A 26,780-nucleotide genomic window follows, 5' to 3' on the forward strand; every position below is an offset into this window, starting at 1 on the left:
TATCTGACTCCCTACACCCCACCCCCCCCCCACTCCGCAATATCTGAATCCCCACATCACACCCCCCCACTCCGCAATGTCCGACTCCTCACACCCCACCCCCCCACTCCGCAATATCCGAATCCCCACATCCCACCCCCCCACTCCGCAATGTCCGACTCCTCACATCCCACCCCCCCACTCCGCAATATCCGAATCCCCACATCCCACCCCCCCACTCCGCAATGTCCGACTCCTCACACCCCACCCCCCCACTCCGCAATATCCGGCTCCCCACCCCCCAACTCGGCAATATCCGACTCCCTACACCCCAGCCCCCCACTCCGCAATATCCGAATCCCCACATCCCACCCCCCCCACTCCGCAATGTCCGACTCCCCACACCCCACCCCCCCCACTCCGTAATGTCTGACTCCTCACACCTCACACCCCCACTCCGTAATGTTGACTCCTCATATCCCACCCCCCCACTCCGCAATATCCGACTCCACAAACCCCACCCCCCCACTCCGCAATGTCCGACTCCTCACATCCCACCCCCCCACTCCGCAATATCCGGCTCCCCACACCTCACCCCCCCCCACTCCGCAATGTCCGACTCCCCACACCCCACCCCCCCACTCCGCAATGTCCGACTCCCCACACCCCACCCCCCCACTCCGCAATGTCCGACTCCCCACACCCCACCCCACCACTCCGCAATAGTCCGACTCCCCACACCCCACCCCCCCACTCCGCAATGTCCGACTCCCCACACCCCACCCCCCCACTCCGCAATATCCGACTCCTCACATCCCACACCCCCACTCCGTAATGTCCGACTCCTCATATCCCACCCCCCACTCTGCAATATCCAACTCCTCAAACCCCACCCCCCCACTCCGTAATATCCGACTCCTCACACCCCACATCCCCCACTCTGCAATGTCCGACTCCTCATACCCCAACCCCCCCACTCCGCAATGTCGGATTCCTCACATCCCACCCCCCTACTCCGCAATATCCGTCTCCCCACACCTCACCCCCCCACTCTGCAATGTCCGACTCCTCAAACCCCCCCCCACTCCGCAATGTCCAACTCCCTACACCCCACCCCCACCCCCACTCCTCAATGTCCAACTCCTCACACCCCAGCCCCCCCACTCCGTAATGTCCGACTCCTCAAACCCCACCCCCCCGTGATGTCGGACTTACCGGACATCCGCATCCCTGCTACTTGCCAGCTCAATAGTCAGCCAGCCGATCAATCTGGCTGATGGTCGGGTGAGAAACCTGTTGAAAAATTTTAAAAGGTCCTGTCGTTAAATTCGACCAGACTTGCTGAACCCCATAAATTCCAGGTTTCCTGTCCGAAAATCCTCCCTCCCCTACCCCGCTTTTTTCCCATCTCCAAGTTATTATAAGGCTCACTGTCACTGTATATATACATAATGTAGTTATTACTTGATGTTGTTGCTATGCATTTATGTTTTTATGCCATTGCATGACACTGTGGGAAACTTTCAACTTCAGTGGAGGCGGAACACTGCCGTTTTCGGATCGGTCGGCCATTATAGGATCACCCATGGCTTCGCCCCTCCCTATCTCTGTAACCTCCTCCAGCCCTACAACTCTCCGAGATCTCTGCGCTCCTCTAATTCTGGCCTCTTACACATCCACGATTTTCATCGTTCCACCATTAGCGGCCATCCCATCATCTCTGGAATTCCATTCCTAAACTTCATTGCCTCTTTACCTCTCTCTCCTTCTTTAAGACGCTCCGTAAAACCTAGCTCTTTGACCAAGCTTTTGGTAACCTGTCCTAATATCTCCTTATGTGGCTCGCTGTCAAATTTTGCTTGATAACGCTCCTGTGAAGCACCTTGGGACATTTTACTGCATTAAAGGTGCTATATAAATGCAAGCTGTTGTTGTTGTTATACACCCCATCTGATCTTCCTTTCCGTTTACTTCAATAGAAAGGAAAATGAGGTGCGATATACAAGGGCAGCTGATCAAATATCATCAATTATCTGCCCTAGCTGAAATTAAAAGTTGCCCCCAGTGTTACCGAGTGTCTAACACAAAAAGGAACTTACTTCACTTCACTTACTTTAATGTCATAGGTAATAAAACAGCACAATGCAGAAAATGATTGTAAAGGAAGCAAAATTATCTAATATTCATCTTTGAATTGTTTAGACTCTTGCTTAGACTGATAACAGATCATTACACATTTTTAAAACAGCAATTTGGAATTCTTATTTCTTTTGATCTTCGATGTATATATTAATTTGAAGAACAGGGTTGAACATTATACAACATGTAGGAGAGCTTGAACCTGGTTTTAGGCCTTTAACAAAATTCCATGTTTTACCAACCTCCAACAGCTTAAGGGTTCATTACAAAACTGGCAGGGAGTTCAATGAAACCTCTGAGAAGTAACGTATTAATGAACAGTGGGCAACCAGCCTGCTTTAGTGGCTCCTGTTTTCTACAACTCTAGTACTGTGCAGCCAATCAGTGAGGTTCGGAGAGGTTAGGGGGCTGGTTGTGAGGCAGATCTGGTGGTGTGCAGTTCCAAATGTGATTCCAGGCTGACAGAGGAATGATAGGAAACAGATGACTTACGCTTCTAATTTGTGGCCCTAAATTGCAAACAGAATTTCAGAAGTTGAGGAAAGTAATAAATAGCAATAGAGGAAGCCACACACAGCCAAATCAGTATGTGGTGGTTGTAGGTTAAAACAAATGGGAAGAGACAGGTTATGATGGTTTACTGTATTACAGAGGAGAAAGGCTTAAATTGCTATTGGAAGAGCAGTTAAAACTGCACCCTGGCAGAGGCTGCTTTATTTGTAAAGATCTGTACCTATTTCAAGCAAACCAGTGTACAGTGTAACATTGCGTAAGATCTGATATGAGCGACACACTTTATGGTTTTTACAGGCCATGGAAGATAAGTGTTTCTTTACAGTTTAGAAACGACTGTTGATTGATGTTCGTTTTATCTCTCCCAGTCAGCAATGTTCATACCAGCAGTCTGGTAAGAACAACTGGGAGAAATGACCCTCTAAGTAAAGTCTAGAATAGAATCATGTCAGCTCACCGGCAGACAGAGAAAGATAAACTATTAACTTTGTTAAGAAGCATTTTGTTCTCAAGCCGTGGGATGAGGGGGCAATTTGGCTGTAGCATGAAGCTTATCAAATCACGCGCTCACCACAGCTTTTGAGAAGACAATGAATCTTTACACCAGGCGATCATAATATCTTATTTCATTCTTCTTCAACTATGAATAAGACATGCTGTGCATTTCCATGCAGAGAGAATCACAATTTTTATATGAAGCAACTCAATACATAAATGTTAGGAAAACAACAGATAGCCACTGCCGGCTCATGCAATAAGATCCTAACTTCCATGTGCCAGGATTGTCAAAAAATGATAAAAGATGACATTAAAACGAGTTTTTAAAAAAGCCTTTCTTCATGAGTGGGCTAAAACCAGTATTTTACAAGCCGCCAGTGAACTAGTTGTACAATCTATTTTTTAATAAAAGCATTGCGACTTGAAGCAAAAAAGTACATTATAAACTTTTACTGAAGGATTCCTTCAGCAGTTGAGATAGAGGAGTTAGTTTACTTGAAGAAGGCAAGGTCACTGTGACATCACGGATAATGTGATCTTTGCATTGTAGATGTACTTTAAAAAAATTTATTGGGACTCTTGTCCCATGTGGTATAAGCTTGTTTAGCATGGCTGTGTCACCAAGTTCAAGTCCCAACGCTAGTTGACGATGAAGCCTGATAACTACCGTGGACTGAGTTTTGCCAGTTCTCAGCCAAGTTGTTAAGTGGAACATTTCCTACCTAGAAGCATAATTGGCAGAGCTTTCATCTTGCTCCCATTAAGTAGGCCTCCTGTTTCACAGAAGTTGCATTGTCAGGACTAGGAATCTGCGTTTGGCTTATTTCTTGGGGTCGGTATTTTGGCTTCTTCTTCATCTCTGGAAACCCAGAATTCGGTGGATTCAAAGAAAACAGCCAACACTCCAGACTATCAGAAATGGACACAGTTCCCCAAACTATCAGAGGCTCCCTTACTATGAGGATTTTAACATGTCACCCAGGTCATCAGTAAATAAGCAAATACACTCCCCTTAAGGCATCAGGAATTGGACAAATAACTTTTTTTATTAGTTCCTAGGATCTGGGTTTCGCTGGCAAGGCCAGCACTTATTGCCAATCCCTAACTGCCCTTGAGAAGGTGGTGGTGAGCTGCCTTCTTGAACCGCTGCAGTCGGTATGGTGAAGACAGTGCTGTTAGGGAGGGAGTTCCAGGAGTTTGTCCCAGCGACGATGAAGGAACGGCGATGTATTTCCAAGTCAGGACGGTGTGTAACTTGGAGAGGAACTTGGAGGTGATGGTGTGCCTGCTGCCCTTGTCCTTCTAGGTGGTAGAGGTTGCGGATTTGGGAGATGCTGCTAAAATAACTCTAACCGATGACATGGGATTGTATATATGCCCCTTTCCCTAAAATACCAGGAAGATATACCCCATTTCCCAGGCGAGCAGCAATTTGGCACATGCGGAAAAGGAACATGTGTACCCCCTTATTATACTGTCATGGACTGGTCACATTGCCCCATCCCCCAACATACTAGGGATGAATATCCTCTTCCAGTCTATCAGAAAATAAGCACAGCTTCTCTCCCAAACCATCAGAAACTGGGCCCATCCTTTCTCCCAGACTTCAGGAAGTCGACATATTATCCTCCCAGACATTGTCACATTTCCACCCCTCCTCCACCTCACCAGACTATCAGGAACCTGATACATAGCCAAATCCCCCAGTATACTAGGACACAAGACCCATATCCCCAAACTGGGCATATTTGTTCTCCTTCCGAGAATACCTCCTCCAAAACTACCAGCACATACCTATCGCTGATCACCTGGCACTGTGCACAAAATGTCCCCAACCATTAGGATTCAAGAATTAAAAATAATTTAAGATGGTGAACAGTAAACTGGAAGAACCAGAAGTTGTGTTGCGTGGTGCTTATTTTTAAAAGAAAGGATTAGAAACTGCAAATGAGAACACAATGACAGTGGGCCAGAATACTTTGTCAAATAATGGGGAGGCTAATGGCACTCTCCATTATTTATGTGCAAAATCGCATAGCAACTTCAGGCGAGGGTAGATGTGTGGTTAAATGCAAAAGTCAGGAAGTTGCTGTCCCAGATGCACCGCGACTCCATAACCTGCACAAAAGCAGCATCTCATCATCTGACTCACCATTCAAAGGCATTGAATGCCGTGAAGTTCCTGTACTTGCACGGTAGATCTGAAATAATCTCTCCACAGGAAGTTAGGGCTCGTCCATTTCAGTTTATGTACTCTTTCTAACGGCATGAAGAGTCTTAATTGCTGCCAAACAAGCTCTCTGGCACGGAAATACATGAATTTCTTGACTGGGCTACTTTCCTTCGTGTCTTCAAACCAAAGCGATGGAGCCTGGGGAGGTCCTCCGACAGCCATATCAGTGTGGGTGCATCGGTGGACTGCTGTTTGGAGGAAATCTAGAAGCTTGCCCATGTTGCTGTTCAGGATAACACTATGGGGAGGCATAGGAGGCAGTGTATCAGGCTTGGTCCTGTTATGTGCTTGTTGATCTTTTGAATGCCATGCAGCCCTTTTGTCAGCAGCGCTAAATTTTGGGTCATGGCCATAACAAGTGAAGGCTGCTGTCCTCCAATAATAACAGTGGTTTGAGGGGAAGCATTCTTTTTCGTCTTTAGGGAGCTGGAGTTTTAAGATGTTGATTCTGGGTTTCTTGCCCTTTCAGATGAATTTGGTAATTTTGTAATCCAATTTGTATAATGACATTTAGGGGCATTTTAACAGGAAGCACTTTAAATAGTATAGGTTGGGTAGGATACTGAGGACACTTATTAATGGCTATCTCAGTTATGTTCCTTGACAAAATTTTCCATCTAATCATTAAATTCATCTTCAAAAATCTGTTAGCAAAATCTGGCTGTATAAGTTAACACATCCTGGAAATTTATTTCTGGATAATATGTGTTGCTAAATTTTCTTACATCATTTATTAACCAAATGATAGAAGGTTCCAGAATTTGTAGCTAGCTTAAAACAAATCACTTCTAAGCTAAGATTTATAATGGCATATAACAGACAGTCAGGAATAGAAAATGGAGAGCGGGTCAACAGGAGCAAAGGGGCTATCAGGAGGGAGGGGGTGATTGGGAGGGAGGGGGTGGTCGAGCACACAAGGACCATCAGGTGGGGAGGGGTGATCAGGAGTGGTGAGGTCATCCACCTTGAAAAAAACAGTAAAAGGGAATATTATTTGAATGGGGAGAATTTACAACATGCTGCGGTGCAGAGGAACCTGGGGTCCTTGTGCATGAATCCAAAAAAGTTAGTTTGCAGGTGCAGCAGGTAATCAGGAAGGCGAATGGAATGTTGGCCTTCATTGCGAGAGGGATGGAGTACAAAAGCAGGGAGGTCCTGCTGCAACTGTATAGGGTATTGGTGAGGCCGCACCTGGAGTACTGCGTGCAGTTTTGGTCACCTTTCTTAAGGAAGGATATACTAGCTTTGGAGGGGGTACAGAGACGATTCACTAGGCTGATTCCGGAGATGAGAGGGTTACCTTATGATGATAGATTGAGTAGATTGGGTCTTTACTTGTTGGAGTTCAGAAGGATGAGGGGTGATCTTATAGAAACATTTAAAATAATGAAAGGGATAGACAAGATAGAGGCAGAGAGGTTATTTCCACTGGTCGGGGAGACTAGAACTAGGGGGCACAGCCTCAAAATACGGGGGAGCCAATTTAAAACCGAGTTGAGAAGGAATTTCTTCTCCCAGAGGGTTGTGAATCTGTGGAATTTTCTGCCCAAGGAAGCAGTTGAGGCTAGCTCATTGAATGTATTCAAATCACAGATAGATAGATTTTTAACCAATAAGGGAATTAAGGGTTACAGGGAACGGGCGGGTAAGTGGAGCTGAGTCCACGGCCAGATCAGCCATGATCTTGTTGAATGGCGGAGCAGGCTCGAGGGGCTAGATGGCCAACTCCTGTTCCTAATTCTTATGTTCTTATGTTCTTATAGGAGTGAGGGGGTGATTGGAAGGGGGCAGAGTGAGGGCTGGCAACTGTCTTCAGGGCTGCTTTGAAGCTGATGGAGCACCACTGCTCCTTCCAGCTCTCCATTTAGGTGAGTATTTTTATTAAAAACGTACCTTTTGATGGTGTCCTCCAGCAGTCCCTTTAAGGAGCATGAGTTAGGCCACATGTACAAATAATCCTGAGCGGAGCAAGCCCGACACCTGCTGCATTCAGGTAACCCAATTTCAGGAAGAGGTCCTGAAACTGGTCGTTAGGATCTTATTTGCAAATGCAAAGGTGCTTTAAATCCTGAAGCAACATGTTATTTTCCACATTCAAATAGGCAGGGTGCAGCATTACCAGCAGGAAATGAGTTATATGACTGCTGTGTATGTGATGCATGTCAGCTGAATAAGCTTCTTAAATATTGTATTTGTGGCCAGAGAGAAACATTTTGCCTTTGGCCTGTATTGGGTTCTCTGTTAGTACTATTCCCATTTATTATGATCTATTGAAAGGAAAATCATGTCACTGATGTCCAGACAGATGATCCAAATAGCAAGCTTAAGAATCACCAGATTAAGGAGGCTAAAGTTGAATCAACTTGGATGCAGGCTGACATCTCAGTAGGGCATCGTACTGTGCAATAGCCTTGTTTACACTTGGCAATCCATTACTAAAGTGCAAATTTAGGCTACAAGAATTAAGCTGGTGAAAAGGTATTGCGCACAATGCTGGTGATATATGTATTCTATCTAAATGTGCTGGCAGCATATTTTCTGATTCATAGCTCTAGGCCTAAAATTTGTTTCCGCCGCACATGTTTTTTGGGGCTTAAATGGTCGCCTCAGGTTATCCCAGTATCCAGGCTAATATTTATCCCTCAATCAACATCACTAAAAAAATGATTATCTGGTCATTAACACATTGCTGTTTGCAGGAGCTAGCTGTGCGCAAATTAGCTGCCGTGTTTCCTACATTACAATAGTAACTACACTTCATAAAGTATTTTATTGGCTGTAAAGTGCCTTGGGATGTCCGGTAGTCATGACAGGCGCTATATAAATGCAAGACTTTCTTGTTTCTTTCTAAGGATTCATTATGGCGGGCACTGCATGCTACACTGGCTGTAGGACCCTATTCTGAAATTGATCTGCCCCAATGCCTGATAAACTCACACAATAAATCATGAAGTTAATAATCAGAAAGGACCCTACCCTTACCATCAACTGGGCAACAAGAATTGGAGGAGGACCAGCAGCAGAAAAAGGAGGAAGAACAGGAACAGCATCAACCACCAGTATCCTACATTACAACAGTGACTACACTTCAAAAAAGTACTTAATTGGTTATAAAGCACTTTGGGACATTCTGAGGTCACGAAAGGCACTATATAAATGCTGCACTGTCTTTCAGATAAGAGGTTAAATCGAGGCCCCGTCTGCCCTTTCAGGTGGACATTAAAGTTCCAATGGCACTATTTTGAAGAAGAGCAGGGGAATTTTCTACAATGTCCTGGCCGATATTCAGCCAAAATCACTAAAACAGATTATCTGATCATTATCACATTGCTGTTTGTGGGACCTTGCTATGCACAAATTAGCTGCCACATTTCCTACATTACAGCAATGACTACACTTCAAAAAGTACTTCATTGGCTGTAATGCAATTTGGGACATCCAGAGATCAGAAAAGGTGCCATATAAATTCAAGTCTTTCTTGCTTTTTCGATCCTGCACACTTATGCCAGGGGACACAGTCTAAGGATGAGGGGTAAGCCATTTAGGACTGAGATGAGGAGAAACTTCTTCACTCAGAGAGTTGTTAACCTGTGGAATTCCCTGCCGCAGAGAGTTGTTGATGCTAGTTCATTGGATATATTCAAGAGGGAGTTATATGTTGCCCTTACGGCTAAAGGGATCAAGGGTTATGGAGAGAAAGCAGGAAAGGGGTACAGAGGTGAATGATCAGCCATGATCTTATTGAATGGTGGTGCAAGCTCGAAGGGCCGAATGGCCTACTCCTGCACCTATTTTCTATGTTTCTATGTTTCTATGTTTCTATAACGTCTCCACCAGATGTAAGGTGTGGCGAAACAAGGGTTGCAATAGCACATGCACCTGTTCTCGGGTGCAATCGAATTTGTCGGCCATAATCTCTGTAGCAGTGACCTTTCACAACAAATGGTTGCCATGAAATACATAACTGATCATTCAGAAAATATGCACATAATGCTCTCTCTATCACTCTGAGTGGTCACTGTATTTGTCTGCACTATGATATGGGCTACAATATTATGCAAACTCGTAATAAAATCAAAAGTTGAAAAAAATGTAAATTGCAAATAAAAAATAAAGAGAAAGACAACTTGCAGAATTACTGCAAACCAGCGTCACATTTTAGGCAGGACTGAGGTGTGACCCGTCTATGTGAGTCGATCAAAAATTTCAAAGATTAATTCATATATTGGGACCTCACACCTACCGATAAGGTTAAAGTGTTCCTGTGCCCGATGTCCAGGTCTGTGGGCGATATGGTCTGAAAAAAGTGACAAGTGCATAGTAGCATTAAGTTGTTACAGAATTCAGGTTCGTTATTTCACACTATTGCAATACAATAATGGATGATTTAAGGTAGTTTAAGATTTAAAAAAATCTAACCTGGAACTCTTGTGGAATAACCCTATTTGTTGCACTGTTATCTCTGAAAATGAAAAGACATGTTATGACATTTTTAGTTGTGTACCCTTCATAAAATACCTGACACATGTTTGATGAAAGCTAATTTTTTAAATAAATATATTACAAGAAAGAGAGAGGTAAAGAGGAATGTGGGCCTATTAAAGACAGATGCAGGTATAATGGGTAATAATGAAATGACAGATTTGTTAAATTAATACTTTGTATCCATTTTCACAATAAAGGAAGAGGACAAGATACCAGCAGTACAAGGAAACCTGTAAATAAGTCAAGGGAAGGAACTAATTATATTTAATATAAGTAAGAAAATGGTAATGGACAAAATAATAGGACTTAAGACAGACAAATCTTCAGGATCTGATATGTAGGTGCATTAGTCATAATTTTCCAAATTTCCAGATTTTGGGAATTGTGCTTTTGGATTCTAAAATTGTAAATATCACTTCATTATTGAAGAAAATATTGAGGGAGAAGCCAGGAAACTATAGATCTGTCAAATAAACATCAGTCGTGGGGAAATTACTGGAATCTATCATCAGGGACAGAGTGACCGATCACTTAAAAGCTCATCAAAGAGAGTCAGCATAGATTTGTGATGGGCAGGTGATGATGTCTGACTAATCTAGTTTAATTTTTTGATAAGGTCACTTATATGGTGGGCAGGGGAGTGTCTACGGATGTTATCGAGATGCACTTCCAGAAAGCATATGATAAAGTTCAACATAAGAGATTATTAGCAAAAATAAAAGCGCCTGGAATTGGAGGTAAACTTGTGGCATGGGTTGGAAATTGTTTTTTCTCCATCCATGTGCCTAATGATTAGCAATCCAGTGGAAGGGAGAGACATTTCTATAATCTTGACCAGTCTACTTATTAGTATGTACCTCATTCACATAAGACCATAAGAATTAGGAGCAGGAGTAGGGCATACGGCCCTTCAAGCCTGTTCCGCCATTCAGTAAGATTATGGCCGATCTTCGACCTCAAATCCACTTTACCACCCGATCCCCATATCCCTTGATAACCCCAGAGTCTAAAAATCTATCCATCTCATTGATCTACTGGTGACTTGCGTCTGTATGCCTGAGGAATACGATCATTTTTTAGTCAGCTGAGCATCTAACAGGTATGGTGACCCATCACCATGCTTAGGAAACGTCAAACCAAGTTGCTGAGAATTCACACAAGTAGAATTTCTGTTTGCTCAACACAGAATACACACTCTCGCCCTTTAAGAACACAGCCCAATTTGCCAGAGCTTAGATGCAGAATAGCAAGAGCCAAGTGTGTGCATTGGCATTTAACCAGCTACAACTGCAAAGCTTAGAACAGACCGTGATAAGCTTGCCACTGTGCATTGAGTTAAGAGTCATATCCATTTAATCTTTGCCTTGTAAGGTTATTTGGAGCCAAGAATTCCAGTGCCCAGTGACTCCTGCAAGTGCCATTGATGAGTCAGGCTGGCTGAGTAATCATCAACATTATCCGGGAATACTGTGGAATTTGTTGGCTCAGATATCAGATTAATAAATTGACACAGAAAACAGACTTAGTTCCAATCTTCAATAGTCAAGCATGTCCTCTTGGAGCAATCTCAATCCCAAAGAGATGAGGAAAGGGGAATACCACTGATCTCTATCCAAAGGAGAGATCTACTATCAAAACGAAGGCAAGTACTTCCAGCTGCTATTACAAGGGGTTTATAAATATTTAATCCACTTGAGAAGGAATAACTTTTCAAAAGCCAATGGTTAAACCTTTATCCTAAGTGCACTGCACTTTCATTATAATGTGGTCCTCAAATGATATACATTTTTGTGTCTTATAATGAGATGTATTACAGAAAATGTTCCATAACTCTATAAAATGTAACACCAAAAAGTCAGCCACCAAGCTCCAGTAGTCTTATAAAATAGATAGTGCTATAACTGAGAGCCTCATAATGAGGGCTGTGTGTATGATGTATTTGTAACCTGTTGACTCTTTAAAAAGATCCCCCCTCCCCTGAGGAAACTATTCAAGCTGACAGATGCATACAATATGTAGAGTCTGAGTTTTTATGGAGTACCAGCAGCCTTCAATAATGTTGTATTATGCTCTTGTACAGGTAATATTGATCCCAATAAGTCAAGCCAAAGTATTGTAAGGATTTCTAAGATACTTTATATATCTCAAACCAGATGTAAACCGTAATATTGGTCCCATTACTACGCTACACATTACAATGTTATTCCAAATGTTCAATTAGTTTATTGAAATGCTAACTTTAAATGTGTAACTACAGCCAGTTTGTGTTGTAGAATGTGCTCACAAAAATAGCTTTTACCTTATTGTTGTAAAGGTAACTATAGTCCAAAGGTATCACAAAAACAAATTGCCTGTGACTCGGTCGTTATGACTCAGCATCAATCATTGCTAAACGCTGAGGGCAGTAGTTTAGTGCAAGTAGCCTCAATGGTATTCGCTGCAGCTGACTAGGATCAGCATCACCAAAAGGAGTTGAGTAGGACAGGGTATCAGAAGGAGTTGTTAGGCAGGAAAGTGTTCTTGAGACAGGAGTGCTATTGTGAGATTTTCCATAGTGGAACAGGACAGGCAGACTTTACATTTTACAAATGCCATGAACTTAAATTCATAGCAGGAAAAGGATTGTTTGGCTGTATTTTATATTCATACCAGATCTTGTTGGTAAGGTGTAATCAAAGACAATTTTGAAATGGAAACATTGTAGAATCTAGCCATAAACTGTAATTCGGAGCATTATCAAATGGAACTTTGGAGAATATGGTATACATACTGCTTTTAGAAAACATTTCTGAAGTGAAACACTTGAGGCTTGCTCAAGAAGATAGCAGGGGTGAAATTCCATACTGCTGAAAAATGCGCGGGCACCGTAATGTGCGATATGCCCACACCTGTTCAAGGAGCACAGGCAGCACATCAACGCATTGCTGACGGGGGTGGGGGGGGGGGGGGGGGTGGAATTCCCGAGTTTCGAGCGAGGCAAGCTTTACTTAAAACTAGTTTGCGTCTCTTAAAGGTAGTCTGCATCTCTTAAAGGTGAGCTGCCTTCTGCTGATGAAAAATGATAAAAGTGCTTCAGCACTACCCCAAATGGCTCAAAAAGCCAGGGGAATGGCACCCAGGGTCTCAGATGCAGCACTCGAGCTTTGTGCAGGGAATGAACACTGGAAGCGATGTTCTCTACCCGCAGTGGGCGAGGAGGCCTTCCAGAAAGAAGGATGTGGGACCAGATCGCCGAGGCGGTCACTGCCAGCAGTGTTGCCCCCAGGACCAGGTTCCAATGCCCAAAGAAGATTCATGACTCCAGACAAGTGGTTTAGGTCAGTGAATGCATTTTCAAAAGCTGTCTCCTACTGACTGCCTCACACACTGCCCAATGCACGATCCCCCCATCACTCACCTACCAACAATCTCTAAAAAAACATGAGGCACACCTCACATTCCTAGATTCACCTCACCCCCTTGGAGGAGACAGTGCTGGCTATTCTTGGCAGAGCCCTTGTCTAGCGGCGGGGCTGAAGAATACAAGATGCCATTATCCACCTTCTCAAATCCCACTTCCTCCTCATCCTACAATCTCTTCTGATTTGCAACTGGCACATGGTGTAAGCATACACCTCTTGCTTTACCCCCCTCCCCTCACCACAACCCTACCCTTTTGTCTTCCTCATTTCAGACACCCAAGAACTCCAGCCTGCCCGGACAGTGGGTCAACAAGAAGAAGGAAAGGAGGGTAAAGAAGAAGAAGGAGAAACACCATCACTCGATTTCACATGCCCAGCTGCCAGCTCCTCGAAGTCATCCTGCAAGGCCATCTGCAGTCTCGCCCACTGAAAGTCAGAAGTCTTCCACCAGCATGCTGCAGCCACTGGGGTAGCACTGCATGACATCACTAGGTTAGGCAAAGGCACATGCAAGACATTTGCTGAGGGAATGCACAAAGGGGTAATTAGTTGATTTTTTGATGTTATATTGGATGATATGGATAAAGTTGGGTTGAAAATTTTGCTTTGTGGTGTCTTGTATTTCAGTAATGTGGCCAAGAGGACGCTGTGATGGTCAGTAACAGAGGGAATGTAAAGTGTGGGACAAATGTTGAAAGGGGAATTGGGCTTGTGTTCACTGGTATCGAGGATAATTCTATCCCAGATATCTCGGCCAGAAAGGGACTGTCTGGGTTATCTCCTTCTTTCAGCTTCCTCCTCTTCTGCTTCTTCCTCTTCCTCTTCCTCTTCCTCTTCCTCCTTCTCCCTCTGCGAGCAGCTTGTCCCCTTTGCTGCCTCTGCTCCATCTCCATGGCGGACTGAAACTAGAACCCCCAGGACTGGGAGCAAGTCTCAGAGACCTTCCTTTACGAGCCAAAGCCTTGCAAACGTCCAGTAGCACTCTCTTCACACTTCTCCACAACTCCAATAAAATATAAAGGGCTAGAATTTCCACTGGCTTACCGCCCGGTTTCTGGGTGACCTAGGCCATTGTGGGCAATAACCAGATGAGCGAGAAATTCCCCACCTGAGTTACGCCGGCGGTTTCGAGGTACCGTTGGGGAGCGGACTGCTGGCGTGCACTGTCCTCAGATCACCATGGTGACCTGTAGTATGAAAAAAAATGCCCACGAGAATCAGCGGAGCTGGGTGGTAGGTGAATAGCTCTGCAAGAAAAAGACAACTGATTATTTTAAAATCCTGTTATGGTGATTTAGTTTAAAAGGATCTGGATAATTTGTTAATGATTTTCTTTATTCTGCTTTTTGAAAAAATATTTTTAGTATTTTTCTGTTCCTAGGACCAACCCGCAGTCTTGGGGTAAATTTTCTGTGATTTTAAAAACATTTATCGCCCATTTTCTTTAGGAACCGCCCAATCTACCCTAAGTTCCACTTTTTCGGTGAGAATCGGGGTGCAACTCCCATTTTTTTCACTCGGTGGATTTTTTGGGGGCTGGGGAATTTTCGCCGGTGATAAACTTGGGAGTCTTAGCGGTCTTTTGGGAAATTCTAGCCCATAGAAACCAGTCTAAAATCAAAAATCTAAACTTACCTGAAAGTTGCGTGTGTCCCTTTAAGAAGCGCTGGTAGGGGATCCTTCATACAGTTGCACGCATGTTCTGCTGTGTGTGTTCTGCAGAGGGCGTTAAAAGGAGTAGTAACATTCCAAATACCAGATTGTGCATCAATTCAGCGTTGCATGCTGATTGATATCATGATCTGACTCATTTTCAGATCTGCAGCGAGCATAGGCAACGGCAGCGCTGCCCAAAATGGCAGTCGCCGCGTTCCATGCCAGAAGTGAGCAACAGCTAGGTGCCCGCCATTTTTTTTCATCCATGGCCGGTGCAAACGGGCCCAATTTCATGGCCATTATTTTCAAGTTAAACTTTGAATTCCAGCAAAAGTAATGAGATCAGAAGCATTTTCAAACATCACAATCCGTTAGCCTCCAAGGCCCAAGCTTGAACCCAGTTCAGTGCAAAAAGCATGAAACAATCATCTCTCTCTGATGCCTCTTAAGGATCTATTGCGTAATGAGTTCTGACAGTAGCAGTTGAACTTCAGTTACACCAGACCACAGCAAACGAAGCTGTCTCAATTTGGACCTGGGTCAGGCTTCACTTCAGCCATCAGTTTGGCATCCAGGTTATATCTTTTACCTTTTTATCTTTTCTATAACAGAGGCTATTAATGAGGCTATCAGTCGCTCTCTTTCCATCTCAATTTTTTTTTAAATTATTATTATATACATTTTCTTGTCAGTTCTTTATAACACAATATTATTTATATAGATGATCTAAATGATGCAAAAGTAGCAACTGGTACAAAAATAATATTACGAGATTTACATGGATTTATGTTTTTTTGATTGTTTCCTATATAAGGTTACTCAGCTGATACAAGAATATCCTTGTTACAGTTTTCCAACTAAAGAATGGGGTGATTGCTCAGAATCCACTTGAGGCAATTACTGAAACATGATGCTCTTAATGATGCTATTGAGAGAAAGAAATACCTATCAGCAAGATAGAGTGAGAGTGGGTGCAAGGATTATGATGAGGAAGAATTATACTGAGAGGATATCAGTCGAGGGACTCTTTCTCTCTCTTTCTCCATTTATCTTCTGCTTCTTTGCTTCATTCCCTCACTCAGGCTCATTCCACATTAACATTCTTTTATGTGTGTGTGGTTTATTTCCTGTTTCTTGCCCTACTAAGTGGAACTGCACTCGCCTAATTCCATTCTTAACTATCTAATTGTAACCAAAAAAATCTCCAACAATGGCTTCTTTTCCTACTCCCGCATAGTTACCTCTGGTGTCCCCCAAGGATCTGTCTTTTGTCCCCCCCCTTATTTCTCATCTATATGCTGCTCCTTGGCGATATCATCCGAAAACACAGAGTCAATTTCCACATGTACGCAGACGACACCCAGTACTACCTCTCCACCACCTCTATCGACCCCTGCTTGGTATCTAATTTGTCAGATTGCTTGTCCAACATTCAGTACGGATGAACAGAAATTTTCTCCAGTTAAATATTGGGAAGACCGAAGCCATTATCTTTGGTCCCCACCACAAACTGCGTTCCCTAACCATTGACTTCATCCCTCTCCCGAGCATCAATCTGAGGGTGAACAAGACTGTTCGAAACCTAGGTGTCATATTTGATCCTGAAATAAGTTTCCAGCCACATATCTGCGACATAACTAAAACTGCCTTTTTCCACCTCCATAACATTGCCCGCCTCCGCCCCTGCCTCAGCTCTTCTGCTGCTGAAACCTTCATTCATGGCTTTGTTACCTCTAGACTTGACTACTCCAACTCACTCCTGGCCAGCATTCCACATTCCACACTTTGTAAACTTGAAGTCATCCGTGTACTAACCCGCACCAAGACAAGATCACCTATCATCCCTGTGCTTTCTGACCGACATTGGCTCCCAGTTAAAAAATGCCTCAATTTCAAGGTTCTCATCTTTGTTTACAAATCTCTCCATGGACTTGCCCCTCCCTATCTCTGTAATCTTTTTCAGTCTCATTATCCCACAAGATGTCTGCTCTCCTCAAATTCTGGCCTCTTGAACATCCCTCATTATAACTGTTCAACCATCTGTGGACGTGCCTTCAGCTGCCTAGGCCCTAAGCTCTGGAACTCCCTCCCTAAACCTCTACACCTCTCTGCCTCTCTTTCCTCCTTTAAGACTCTCGTTAAAACCTCCCTCTTTAAACAAGCTTTTGATCAACTGCCTTAATTTCTTCTGTGGCTCGATGTCAAATGCATCTGTTTGTCTGTAACACTGTTGTGAAGCGCCTTGGGATGTTTTACTACATTAAAGGTGCTATATGAATAAAAGTTATTATTTTATTATTACTCTCGCATCCTCCTCTCTGTTTTTGCTGCAGTTTACCTCTCTGTTGCTTTTTGCAGTTCCTCATCCTATTATTTCTAACATCTTCTCCCAACTCTCAGATGTCAACAGACTGGCACAGAATCACCGTGGCTATATGAATGTATTATGTTGGCCATATGATTGTAGTTGATATCCATTCCCAGCATAATGGGTTGTCTTATCGACCAGCACAAAACCCTTAAAACTGGATAATCTGTAGCCTCATGGTGACATTTTTCTGCTCACTGTACCTGTTTATTTTAAATGGATTTTTAACACAGTTAATATAGAGCTATGAAAAAGGAATATGATGCAAATGCGCTGAAGTATTCAATGGCTAATATCAGTGACAGTCATTCAAGACTATTGAAGGTGTAATGTCATGTTTTGCTTGGATTTCAGTAGGCACGACTTAAATCACCAGTCGAAGAGTAGGGATTGATGCAAAATCTGAAACCTGAATCAAAATGGTTCAAATCGGACTGGTTCTTCAGTAGGAAATATTAACTGATCATGTCAAACTTTTTTGTTTTCCAGCAAAGGCTTCTTTCCATTCGTGGGCACTGCTGTAAAAATAGATCTGTTTATTTTTATTGTTAAAATCTGATATGATGCTTCATCAGAATGTGTGGAACAATCCTATTAAATCAGTGTTTCATAATTATGAGTGTGCTTCTTGACAGTCTAGTGTATAGGATAAATCCAAGGTTTTTAATTTCCTTCCATTCTCATTAAATTACTGTCTGCACTATTTTAGCACAGTCGTTAACCCAACTGTGTTAAAATAGTGCAGACACAAATTCAAATCAATGGCATTAACGATTGAGCTAAAAGCAGTAAATAGAGGAAATCAAAGTGGGGCACAGAAGTTATCTAATCCATGTGCCTAACAGTAGCACTTGTGTGTTTGATGCTGTAAACATATGTCCCAAGCAGAGTTGCCTGTCACCCGGCCAGGTCAACCTTCAGATAGTTAACTAAAAATTAGGCCTGTGGAACTGTTTTTCAGCCAACGGGTGGTCATTTATTTTTCAATGTGGGTCCCACTTCCAAACAGCACAGCACAATTACGCTAAGTGGGTCATGGAGAAAAATAGTTCTACAGACTTGATGGACCAAATGGCCTGTGTCGGTATTGTAAAGTTCTTTGATTCTATACAAAGATAACCCTATTCCTAACAGTTTTATTATGGTAATATTACAGTTTATTTCAGCATCACTATCTATGAACTGAAAAGTTTAAAACATTGCAGGTTTGGGATTTCTGATTAGAAATCAAAGTGGTTTTGTGATGGGAATTAATTATTTCCTGGTCATCTAATGTAGAATATAGAAAATACATTGAACCTCCAACAGTTTATTGGAACATAGGATTCAAATTCATGATAGTTGAGTGCAGAGGTTCTAGTTGTGTTTGGGAGACTATGCAAATCTGGTCTCTTGCACAGCGCCAATTTTCATCGCTACACCCTGCCTCTATACTCAAACTTCAGATTTAAACTTGAAGCGTTTGAGCCTTTTAAGGCTCTCTGAATCCAAAGTCCAAACACAAATATCCCAATGCCAATCTGAGAGAACATGCAGAAAATGAAAACAATATGAGGTTGGGGATGAACTTTATTCCAGATCTACAGATTCATTTTCTTAAATGACAGTAAAGTACTTCATTCATTAGCATTTTGCAAAGAAAAGTATGGAACAATAAATGTGCAAGAAGGAGGGGCCTATCAAGCCCCTCCTTCCTGCACAACCATGAGCATGCCCTCACCTATTTAAAGTTATGAAGAACATTTTAAAAAATGAGGTAAAAATATTAATGAAAAGAAAATCCTCAAATTGCTCCCTGACATCAAAGGACAATGAAGCATGAACCCTAAAATAAGTTAGACAAGAGATAGCAGGGGCACTATTGCATATATATAAAATCATTCGAAAAGTGAATTGTGTCAGTGGGCTGGTGGACAGTTAATGTGATTCCTCTATTTAAAAAAGAGAAATAGAACATGTCCAGGGAACTATAGACCAATTAGCTTAACATCGGTGATGGAATTCTTACTCAAAGATGTAATAGAAAAACATCTAGAAACTGAAAATATAATAAAGAATAGTCAGCATTGATTTCAAAAGGGAGTGTCATGCTTGATCAATCTTATTAGATTCTTTGAAGAAGTAACAGAAATGGTAGACAAGCGCAATGCAGTATAAGTAATATATTTGGATTTTCAAAAGGACTTTGATAAGATACTGTATATTAAACTCATGACTAAGGTCAAACCATGTAGAGTCAGGGGACAAGTAGCAGAATGGATAGCAAACTGGCTATAAAACAGAAAGCAGAGAGCAGGTGCTAAATGTAGTTATTCATTTACAAGAATGTTGCCTGGACTGAAGAATTTTGGCTATGAGGAAAGATTGGAGATGCTGGGTCTGTTTTCTTTGGAACAGAGGAGGCTGAGGGGAGACCTGATTGAGGTGTATAAAATTATGAGGGGCCTGGATAGAGTGGATAGGAAGGCCTTGTTTCCCTTGGCAGAAGGGGTCAACAACCAGGGGACAGAGATTTAAAGTGATTGGGGGGAGGTTTAGAGGAGATATAAAGGGAAATTTCTTCACCCAGAGGGTAGTGGGGGTCTGGAACTCACTGCCTGAAAGGGTGGTTGAGGCAGAAACCCTCACCACATTTAAAAAATACTTGGATGTGCACTTAAAGTGCCATAACCTACAGGGCTACGGACTAAGAGCTGGAAAGTGGGATGAGGCTGGATAGCTCTTGGTCGGCCGGTGCGGACACGATGGGCTAAAATGGCCTCCTTCTGTGCTGTAAATTTCTATGATTCTACGATTCTCTGATTCATACTGGCAAAAGGTGGGAGGTAGTGTTCCACAAGGATCGGTGCTGGGATCACTGTTGTTCACCATTTACATAAATGTTCTGGACTCAGGCATCAGAAGTACAATTTCTAAATTTACAGACAACACCTAATTGGGAGATACAGAGGAGGACTACGACAAAATACAGGAAGACATTAATAAACTTGCATAATGAGAGTGTAATTGGCAAATGAACTTCAATATAGATAAGTGCGAGGTGGTACATTTTGGTAGGAAGAATGAGGAGGCCAAATTCTCCTTGGAAAATAAGTGTCGAAATGGGGTAGAGGCGTAGAGGGACCTGGGGGTACAGATGCACAAATCACTAAACGTAGCAACGCATGTTAATAAGGCCATTTTAAAAAAGCAAACAAAGCACTGGGATTTATTTCTAGAGGAATAGAATAGAAAAGCATAGAAGTTATGTTAAACTTTTATAGAACCTTGATTAGACCACACTTGGAGTACTGCGAACAGTTCAGGTCTCCATGTTATAAAAAGGATATAGATGCACTGGTAAAAGGAGCAATAAAGATTTATTAGGATGATACCAGAACTGAGAGGTTATACCTATCAGGAAAGATTGAACAGGCAGGGGCTCTTTTCTCTACAAAGGAGAAGACAGAGGAATGACCTGATAGAGGTCTTTAAGATTATGGAAGTGATTAATAGGGTAGATGTAGAGAGATTTCCACTTGTGGGGAAGACCAGAACTAGGGGCATAAACATAAGATAGTCACTAATAAATTCAATGGGGAATTCAGAAGAAATGACTTAACCCAGAGAGTGGTTCGAATGTGGAACTTGCACCCACAGGGAGTAGTTGAGGCAACTAGCATAGATGCATTTAAGGGAAAGCTAGATAATTCAATAATTTCCCACATTATAACAGTGACTGCACTCCAAAAGTACCTCATTGGCTGTAAAGCGCTTTGAGATGTCCAGTGGTAATAAAAAATGCTATATAAATGCAAGTCTTTCTTTCTTTTTAAGGGTGAATGGAATAGAAGGATATGTTGATAGATTAACCAATAAGGGAATTAAGGGTTACGGGGAGCGGGCGGGTAAGTGGAGCTGAGTCCACGGCCAGATCAGCCATGATCTTGTTGAATGGCGGAGAAGGCTCGAGGGGCTAGATGGCCTACTCCTGTTCCTAATTCTTATGTTCTTATGTTCTTAGGTAAAGAAGGGTGGGAGGAGGCTCGTGACCGGCATAGACCTATTGGGTCAAATAGCCTTTTTCTGTACTATGTAATACTATGCTTCATATCAATCTAACATTAAATACACAATTAAATTCCACAGATAGGATTCCCAAGGTCTAACAGGAATAGAACTAGAAAGCTCTGTAGAATAATTGAACATCTGTGTGTATGCTTTGTCAACCTATATGGCTTATTTGCACAATGATGTAAAAAAAAAGCCAGACAATTCAGGAGTCGGTAGATTTGTAAATCATTTATTTATTGACCTAATTAGTCAAATAGTAACTAAGAAAAAATCCAATTGATCATCTTTCAATTTCCTTTATTTGCTGTTTCTCTCCATTTCCTGTATCCTGTCAGATTACCTTACTTATGTTGGATGTTTTATCAGAATCTACAGGATAACATCAAGAATGCCATTGCACCTGCTTCAAATCAAGGGTCATTACATGGTAGCTGCAGAGGAAATTGCACAGATTTTGCTTCACAGTTCTCTGAGAAAAGCAAGTTATTTGGGGTAAGAGAAACATGCATTTATTGTGGAATAATGCATAGCACAGAGACACTAATCCTAATTTCTCGATAACCATGTTCGAGTTAAATTTTATCTCGGTTTGTCTCATTCTGCGTCCTTTATTAACCTTTATTACCCTAAATCTGCAGTTTGTACCATGTTTATGCCGAAACCCATCGTCGTAATCTGGACTCAGCAATTGAATCTGTCGATGTAGGGAAGAGGGGTTGAGTGACATGCTCTGTTTATGCTACTAGATAGCTCCTAGATAATTGAATCTATTAAATTTAAGGAATATGCTGCCTGTGTGCACATGCACTTTACTTTCATTCCTATAACACTTTTCTATTTAAAAAAGCAGAATTGTAATTAGGAAATGGTAGCCATTATAAATTATCATTGTATCATGCAACTATCAGGATGGTAGATGGCAAACTAGATGGACCTTGGTCTTTTTTCATCTAGCAATTCCTATGTTCCTATAAATGGGATATGGTGGATGGTACAGAAAATAAAATAATCTACCATCAGCCATGGTTAAGTGAGGGGGTGAAGGTAGATTTCAAATCTTGAATCGACTAAGAGATTATACTGTCATGCATCTGAATCAACACCGGCCTCCAACATCCATATTGATTGAATAAATCAAATTGGTCAGGGTAGCCTTGAGGAAGAATTCATAGAGTGCATAAGGGATGGGTTCCTTGAGCAGTATGTAATGGAACCAACTAGGAGGCAGGCTATCTTAGATCTGGTCCTGTGTAATGAGACAGGATTAATAAACAATCTCCTAGTAAAGGATCCCCTTGGAATGAGTGACCGTAGCATGATTGAATTTCAAATTCAGATGAAGGATGAGAAAGTTGGATCTTTAACCAGTGTACTAAGCTTAAATAAAGGAGACTATGAAGGTATGAGGGCTGAGTTGGCTAAAGTGGACTGGGAAAATAGATTAAAGTGTAGGACGGTTGATGAACAATGGTGACATTAAGGAGCTATTTCACAACTCTCGAGAAACATATATTCCAGTGAGGATGAAAGGGCGTAAGAGAAGATAGCTATCCGTGGCTGACAAAATAACTAAAGGACGTTATCCAATTAAAAACAAGGGCATACAATGTGGTCAAAATTAGTGGGAGGACAGAAGATTGGGAAGCGTTTATAATCCAAAAAAGAATGACTAAAAAAATGATTAAGAAAGATTAGACTATGAAAGTAAACTAGCACAAAATATAAAAACAGATAGCAAGAATTTCTATAGGTATATAAAAAGGAAAAGAGTAGCTAGAGTAAATGTTGGTCCCTTAGAGGACAAGACTGGGGAATTAATAATGGGGAACATGGAGATGGCAGAAACTATGAACAAATATTTTGTATTAGTCTTTACGGTAGAGGACACTAATAATATTCCAACAGTCAATCACTAAGGAGGTGGTATTCAGTAAGATAATGGGACTAAAAGCGGATAAATCCCCTGGACCTGATGGCTTGCATTCTAGGGTCTTGAGAAGTAGCAGCAGGGATAGTGGATGCATTGGTTGTAATTTACCAAAATTCCCTGGATACTGGGGAGATCTCAGCAGATTGGGAAACTACAAATGTAATGCCCCTTTTTAAAAAAGAAGACAGACAAAAAGCAGGAAACTATAGACCAGTTAGCCTAACATCTGTGGTTGGGAAGATGTTGGAGTCCATTATTAAAGAAGCAGTAGCACGACATTTGGAAAAGCAAAATCAGGTCAGGCAGAGTCAGCATGGATTTATGAAGATAAAGTCATGTTTGACAAATTTGCTAGAATTCTTTGAGGATGTAACAAACAGGGTGGATAAAGGGGAACCAGTGGATGTGGTGAATTTGGACTTCCAGAAGGCATTTGACAAGGTGCCACATAAAAGGTTACTGCACAAGATAAAAGTTCACGGGGTTGGGGGTAATATATTAGCATGGATAGAAGATTGGCTAATGAACAGAAAATAGAGAGTAGGGATAAATGGTTAATTCTCGGGTTGCCAATCAGTAACCAGTGCTGGGACCCCAATTATTTACAATCTATATTAACGACTTGGAGGAAGGGACTGAGTGTAACGTAGCCAAGTTTGCCGACGATACAAAGATGGGAGGAAAAGCAATGTGTGCTGAGAACACAAAAAATCTGCAAAAGGACATAGACAGGCTAAGTGAGTGGGCAAAAATTTGGCAGATGGAGTATAATGTTGGGAAGTGTGAGGTCATGCACTTTGGCAGAAAAAAATCCAAAAGCAAGTTATTATTTAAATGGAGAAAGATTGCAAAGTGCTGCAGTACAGCGGGACCTGGGGGTACATGTGCATGAAACACAAAAGGATAGCATGCAGGTACAGCAAGTGATCAGGAAGGCCAATGGAATCTTGGCCTTTATTGCAAAGGGGATGGAATATAAAAACAGGGAAGTCTTGCTACAGCTATATAAGGTATTGGTGAGGCCACAACTGGAATACTGCGTGCAGTTTTGGTTTCCATATTTACGAAAGGATATATTTGCTTTGAGGCAGTTCAGAGAAGGTTCACAAGGTAGATTCCAGGGATGAGGGGGTTGACTAATGAGGAAAGGTTGAGTAGGTTAGGCCTCGACTCATTGGAATTCAGAAGAATGAGAGGTGATCTTATCGAAACATATAAGATTATGAGGGGGCTTGACAAGGTGGATGCAGAGAGGACGTTTCCACTGATAGGGGAGATTAGAACTAGAGGGCATGATCTTAGAATAAGGGGCCGGCCATTTAAAACAGAGATGAGGAGAAATTTCCTCTCTGAGGGTTGTGGATCTGTGGAATTCGCTGCCTCAGGGAACTGTGGAAGCTGGGACATTGAATAAATTTAAGACAGAAATAGACAGTTTCTTAACCGATAAGAGAATAAGGGGTTATGTAGAGCGGGCAGGGAAGTGGACCCGAGTCCATGATCGGATCAGCCATGATCGTATTAAATGGTTCGAGGGGCCTTATGGCCTACTCCTACTCCTATTTCTTATGTTCTTCCTCTGAACTGACTCTGCTTTATGTGGGTATGAAGTTATAATGTAGATTTCTGATCATTCATAATGGCAGAGTTCTTATTTTGCCTGGTTTGGGGATGCATCCAGTCTTTACTTGCCACTTTACTTTGGATTTCATAGACTGGATCATCAAAATGCTTGACCTTCCTCAGCAGTCATGTCTATACTGTTGGGGAGATCAGTCAGTAAAAGGTCATTAGTTAGTCAATCAGCTGCCTGGATGAGAATTGACAAAACTGATTAAGGCAACAAGGAGTATAAGCTCCTCTTGAGGTTTCAAATAACTTATTGACCATTTACCAGAACATTCATGGTGGTCTTGACGTGTCTCTGCCATCTTTGATTTCACATTTGATTGATTGATTGCTTGCTCATCAGCATCATCAGGTATTGTAATCAAACTTTAATCTTGCAAGTCAGAAATACCTAAAGGAAAACACAGGACTTCTAAACATTAATATTTGGGAAAATTGATTTCAATTAAAACATGTTAGCTGTAGAAAGGATACTAATGACACCCATATGTTTAAATAAAATGTGATGGGACCATCAGAAAAACTGACATGTAACTTCCTTAATGTTCTAGTCAGTATAGGACTGCTTAGTGTAGTCGTAAGCCATTGAGGCCAGAAGGTAAACCGATTTACATTTATACAACACCTTTCACATCTCAGAACATCCAAAGGCACTTTACTATCAATGGATTACTTTCTTGAAGTGAAGTCTCTGTTGTTATACCGGTACATGCAGCAGCCAACTTGCACACAGCAAAGTCCTACAAATAGATGATTTGTGTTTTGGTGATGTTGGCTGAGGGAGGAATATCGGCCAGGGAGAAGTCTTTACTTCAAGTAGTAGCATGAGATCTATCATAGCCACCTGAACAGGCAGACTGGGCCTAGATTTAACATTCCATCCAAAAGATTGCACTTCCAATAATACAGTTTTCTCTCAGTACTGCACTGAAATATCCAGCTAGTATCAAATCCGTAATGGGCCATAAATGTCAGACTTAGAGGTGAGACTACACTTAAGATAGCAGGTTTGATTCTGTGTTTAGTTAGCTGATCTAACCCAGGGTTGTAATAGGGCTGCTACAATTGCTTTCATGCCACAGGTCTAGGAAGGTGAAAAAAATCAACCACTAATAATTGATAACTGTTGCTGGAAAATGAGTGGTGCCTTCTACAGTTGAATGGGGTGACAACAATTCATTGCAACTGAAGGATGGCCACTTGGGCAAGATACCTTCGTGTAGCAAGCACTGGTGGAACTGTACCCCAGCAATCATCAGCACCTTCAGGAAAGAGGAGAGGAAATTGGATGGAGACAAATTGGCTTGGCATTGATCATGAAACTACTCTAATTTTATTTAACAATTTCATCAATGAATAGAGTGCAGTGGCATATACATTATATCACCAATGAATCCATTTCAGTATGTGCTCTTAAAACACTGAGGACCTTGAGTTTGTGAAACCATGGCAGCACCGGAAGTCCTTTTATGGTCTGGCATGAATCCAGTTCTTGACTATTAGAATAATCGGTAACAAAAAGTGCATGTGTATTGTATCTCTTGACAACCATCATCGGTAGAAATGGCTCACCTTATTAGTATTTCTCATCATCCAGAGAATTGCAGAAGATGATTCCCTCGCTAGGGGAAGGTAGAAAGTGCTGGGAGAACTCCCGCCACTCTTGTCACGTTGCTGATTTACAAGGAGATATGAATGCAGCTGCTCCTAATGAGCTTTTTTCTAACATCAGTGGAGGCAAACTGGAAAATATAAAGAGTTTAAGTACCCTCTCTATATGCTTTGTGTGCTATTGGATTGAAAACATCAGTGATCCTGCCTCTCCATTCAGTCTTGGAACCCTTTTTGTCAAATATGGTAGCAGAAGCGGCAATTTGCAGAGAAAAAGAAGCTGTT

General features: G+C 42.0%; 1 long non-coding RNA gene across 1 annotated transcript; it reads right to left on the reverse strand.

The window, feature by feature from the left end:
- Nucleotides 1-1,194: 1,194 nt before the first annotated feature.
- Nucleotides 1,195-25,227, reverse strand: LOC139257278 (uncharacterized). Its single transcript, XR_011592237.1, has 4 exons — nt 25,150-25,227; nt 9,782-9,824; nt 9,606-9,659; nt 1,195-1,272 (listed from the first exon to the last, which is right to left on the reverse strand). It is a non-coding gene; the product is annotated as an uncharacterized lncRNA (long non-coding RNA).
- Nucleotides 25,228-26,780: the final 1,553 nt, after the last annotated feature.

This window comes from Pristiophorus japonicus, chromosome 3 (assembly GCF_044704955.1).
Source record: "Pristiophorus japonicus isolate sPriJap1 chromosome 3, sPriJap1.hap1, whole genome shotgun sequence".
Lineage (NCBI taxonomy): Eukaryota > Metazoa > Chordata > Chondrichthyes > Pristiophoridae > Pristiophorus > Pristiophorus japonicus.